We start from the raw sequence: 5000 nt of genomic DNA, 5'->3' as shown, positions 1-5000 counted from the left end.
TCCATCAGGGAAGAAAGAAATCCACGGAAAAACCTCATCAATCAGCAAACCTGATATCTGGGCACGTAACGCCCCCGACCTCCAGCCTCTAACCCAACAAAAGGCTCTTGCCCGTTTGCTCGGTTAAGTCCAGGGGGGACTTCTTTGGGCTGAGTTTTATCTGGGAAAATGTGGGAATTCCAACTTTATTGGACAAACTTGAGCATTAATGAGGATGTTTGATGAGGTCCGGGTCTCGAGGTTTAGGTACAGCATCAGTTCTGGTTGGGGATTTCTCTCTGATACTGCCGAGTCTTTACCTGCACGAACAGAGCCGTGAGGGGACAAACGGGCATCACGAGCACCGGGTCATCAGTGCTCTGGTTAATGAAATAAAGCATATGTGAAGGGATTTAAATCAGGCAGGGCGTTAAAGAACCAGTCTGCGTTTTTAAGACTGGTCTTCCTGAAACCTTCTTCAGCACTGTTTCATCAATATCATAACAATAACTATTGACCTTTTAAAACTCTTGTGCAGTAAATCTGCACCAAAACCCACAAAATCTGAAACAAATACAGAGGTCAGAAAGTGTCGTTGCATGGTTTACAATGAAAATAATCACATTTTCTATAAATGCAGAATATTCTTCATCCTCTGGTTCGTCAGGTCTCTCGGCGGCTCAGCTGCGCTGTGAGGAAACCTTCGGCTGTCCTGTTCGCAGGATAAATTAATTCTGTGGAAAATTCAGTGCAAATGTGAGCGTAGCCTCAGTCCACAGCCGTGCGCAGGAACTGCATGCATGCCTTCCTTTGGCTTGTCTCTGCTCGCCGCCCACCATGCAAATCCACAGGTGGGTCCATTTTACAACCAGCTTGTGGTGAGACTGCTGAGAAACAAAGAGCCCAAATTACAAACAGGATGTCCTCCTGAATACAAAACCAGGAAAGGAATGAATGTTGTTTAGATGCAGCAACAGTCTGAACAGCCACAGGCTCTGGGATGCTGCGTAAAACCTAAATATAGACTTTATTATTTATGACTCGAATTCAGAGACAGGATCTCTGCAGAAGATCGCTCTGTGTTTGAAACTCACGAGTTCCCGTTTATTAGTTATGAGCAGCGATCAGAAGTCATCTAGTTTAAATCTCAGTTAAAAGCCTTCAGTGACGGCGGAGTGATATCAGGGCTGACGGGTAGACGGCACTGTGTGATTCACCGTGTGTTAAATGAACCAATCGCAGGACCACAAAGGCAAAAAGTTCAAGACCGTGTCTTTGAACCAACTCCAATTTTGTGCAACACTCTAAAAAAGATCAGAGGAGTTTCAGGGACGACAGAACAAATCTAAAATTTCAAAGTAGACTTTTCTACCAGGAAAGAAATGGTCTGTAAATGAGTCATACTACCACCGAATTCAACTGTCACATCGAGTTTAGTTACCTTCTTCTTCCTAGTGATGTATATCCCGCAATGCAGGGTCCGCTATTTTGCATGCCTTCCTCCACTTCTTCCTATCCAGGGCGTCTTCTGGGGTAATATTCGCAGCATTCGGTCCATCCAGCACTTTTCTGGTCTTCCTCGTGGCCTGCTTCCACCCAGATCTAATTGCTGGGCTGTTTAGTTGTTACCAGAGCTGAGAAATATCTGTGGGACTGATGAATAACAGGAAATACTAACAACATATCAGTGCTCATGTCCTCTGAGTGACAGACGTTCCTAAACCACAGTCACATACGCTGTTATACCAAGGGTGAGATACAAAACCATGCAAAGCTCAAAAGGTTCAGACTTTAGAATAAGTCCTTACTGGAGACCCAACAGGGACGGTCATATTTAGGCAGCAATGAGCTTGAATTGATTGTGAGGTCGTCTCTGGTTGATTTTCTCGTTGGTTCGAGGCAGAGCTGAGCTACTGTTTTCCAGTCCGAGCATCAGGAACAGAAAGAAGGAGGACCACGCGTCTGCTGACCAGGACCATCCTGAAGAAGAAAACCGAAGCGATGAAGTCACTGAAGGAGCAGGCGTGTCCATCTCTGAGGACTCTCACGGCTCCGTAAAAGACCGGCTCTGTGGAGACGGATTCATGAAGTCTCACTCTGTGACGTGTTCGGGAGTTTCCTGTTGCTGCTCTGCTCCTCGGAGTTAGAAATAAATATTTCTCCCACTGAAACACTCATTTACCCAACATGATGAAGAGCATTATTCATGCCCTGAGCTGAAATCATGAAAACCCGGATCACGGGGGACCTTTACCGTCCGCGCTGCAGCTTTACGTAACGCGTCTAAAAACCCTGCCGAGCGCTCGTACGGCCCGAACGCGACAGAGCAGGGAAATCATCTCTGACACTTCACAGGAATGAAGAGGCGACGACGTCCTTTGATTGTGGAGGTCAAACCGAGAGCAGCGGGTTCACCAAACTCAGATCTCCACACACGCACACAGCTACATCCACCCTGCTCTGCACACACTCGCCTTGATGTTGCAGTGACGTGACGTAACAGCAGGCCCGGGCGGCTCCCATGGGTGCTGGTTAGTCAAATCACTGCCACAGCAAGCTTCAAAGGCTGGCAGAGGTGGAGGAGGGGGGCATAGAGAGTAACAAGTGGTGGGGAGATAGAGGGGGCGTTGAAAGAGCCGGCAGAGAAAAGTGGTTGAAGAAGCGATCGTCTGAGCCGATGGAGGGACGTATAGAGACATCATCTCTGCTGTCATTTACTCTGACAGGTTTTATCCACTGAACTGTTTGACAGCCCGCTCACGCTCCTGCTCCTGCCTCCATCGGTCCACATCTAAATCTTCCTCCAGATGTGCAGCAGAGAAATATCTGTGCGGATACTGAGGTGAAAGTAGCTGTTCAGTCAGAGCCGAGGATCAGAAGCAGAAGGAAGTGCATGACTGAGAGAGCCGGAGAAACAACCAGGAGACTGAAGAGAAAGGAAGTGGAGGCAATAAGTAGAACAGGAAGTGAGGAGGAAGAGGAGGCACGTGGCTGAAACCCGCAAAGCTGTGACCCGTGTGTCTTTGATCAGCCCGCTAACTGCCTACAGACTCTCGCTCTCTTTTCTGTTGCCGCTGGCAAAACACACATTTATGCTTCTGTCTTTGTGAGGACCGTCAGTGCTAATCATTCCCAGTCCCCAGGATCTAACCTGGATCTAACCTGGACCCCAGCACCAAGCCTGAGCCCCAAACCCACATCAAACTCAAAGAAATCCACTCAGCAAGTGATCAGTGTTTTCAGTAAAGTCTTCCATGAAAACATTTAAACAGATGATTAAACCCAGAGTAAGCTCACCTTTAAAAGTCTGTCTGATTGAAAGCTGCTCTTTCCTGTCCAAAACTAACAACGTGTAAAATCATGAGAACTGCAGCAAGTTTTTCCAAATGCTCCCAAGTGAACCCTTAATCCAAAGATTTCCCACTAGTCCAATGCCAAGTCTAATGCCATCTCAAAAATGTTCCAAAACCAGACTCATACTCTCTCCAAAACCAATAAACTTGTTTCTATGACTGGACCAAAACCAGAGTTCAAAACCTCCTGACAACAGCACTAAGACAGCCCAAATCCAAGTAGCTCTGAAGGGTTCTTAGAGATGCTCCAAAAAGGTTCAAACAAGTAATAAACCAACCAGTAACCCAAACCAGTACAGAAAGTTTCCAATGCCAGGTCGAAGGTTGGCCTGAAAGTTTTCCTAATTACTTTAAAACAGGTCTAGAATCAGACTTCTGATGTAAACATCACTGAGTGGAAAGAAAAAGAAGATGCTCACCGACTTTATCTTCTGCACAGCTGGAAGCTTCTCCAACGTTATTCAAACCCAGGTCAACACCAAGTCCACGCTGAGTGTTAAACATGTAAAAACAGAAGAGACTGTACCACATGCACAAAGGACCCAGGGACCCAGACTCAAACTGGTCCAAAGCCAGATTCAGCCCTGATCTGATACCACTGAGACACTCTGGATTACACAAAGAGACGGGCTGTGGTTTCCAAGACAACGCCAAAACTCAATCCAGAGAAAGCCCCACCCCACCAGTGTGGATCGCAGCCTGAAACCATCTAACTTTAGGTTGAAGTGTGGGAAATGTTACATACGTGCTTTAACCTCCTAGGACCTGCGTCCACATATGTGGACATCACATTTTGGGTTATTTAGACCAAAATACTCAATTGTGCTCTACAAGGGCCTGATATCCACTTACTGCTACTGTTCTATCAAATTTTAAACAAATATCCTCATTTGTGGCTCTCATTTTTCTTAGAAACAAGAATTAGGTAAAAAAAAATCTGGTAATTGTTTGTTTTTACATTCATCAGGTCCCAATATGTCCAAATATCAAAGAGAAATTAAAAATGCATCCCGTGGAAGAGTTTGGGTCCTAGGAGGTTAATGTAGTGACCAAATCCAGTTCCACTGTGTTCAAAACACTCTAGAACAAGCTCCAAACAACACCAGGTTCAAACCTCTCCAGAACAAATCACTGATCAATAAAAACATGAGTCCAGGCGCAGACCTGTCACGCCATGGAGGCAAAAGCAAAAAGGCTGCTGCCAAACATCTGGTGATGTCACCGCACAGTTGTTGAGATCAACACTGGAGCGACTGACATCGGATTCACCAGTGATTCACAACTGTGACACTGTGGACGTGACGCAAACTGTCACTACATGCCTGTCCAAAAGTGGGCGGAGTCTAAGGATCATTCTGTAAGACACAAACGAAACAGCTCACAGTTCAGCCCACATATGTAAGATTACACATTTATAATATTTCTATTTCACATAATCATGGTTGTTTTAATGTAAACTGAGTTTTAATCACAGTAACTACATGTTCTATATTTAAAGCGTATACTGTATGTGTATAAACATTTACTTCATATTTGTTTGAACATTGAAACATTCAGTTTAATGGAGAAAAACCAGCAGCTCATATTTCTGTGCATCGACGTAAAGGTGTTCTGAGGATTAAAGGTTTAAGCAGCTCGCTCTGTGCTGAGTTTAGTCTCCCGTGTTGC

General features: G+C 45.4%; 2 protein-coding genes across 12 annotated transcripts in view; both read left to right on the top strand.

The window, feature by feature from the left end:
* sugct (succinyl-CoA:glutarate-CoA transferase) overlaps nucleotides 1–5000 on the top strand; it is a 75840-nt gene that overhangs the window by 47005 nt on the left and 23835 nt on the right. The window lies entirely within an intron of this gene.
* Nucleotides 1–5000, top strand: part of LOC146511946 (uncharacterized) — a 15986-nt gene that overhangs the window by 1394 nt on the left and 9592 nt on the right. Inside the window, exon 1 of the mRNA XM_085171751.1 lies at nucleotides 1–5000. This exon is cut by the window's left edge and continues 1394 nt beyond it; it is cut by the window's right edge and continues 5130 nt beyond it. The gene's annotated coding sequence lies outside the window, so the exon portion shown is untranslated.

The sequence above is a fragment of the Neolamprologus multifasciatus genome, chromosome 9 (assembly GCF_963576455.1).
Source record: "Neolamprologus multifasciatus chromosome 9, fNeoMul1.2, whole genome shotgun sequence".
NCBI classification, from domain to species: domain Eukaryota; kingdom Metazoa; phylum Chordata; class Actinopteri; order Cichliformes; family Cichlidae; genus Neolamprologus; species Neolamprologus multifasciatus.
This window is presented reverse-complemented; position numbering and strand designations above follow the sequence as displayed.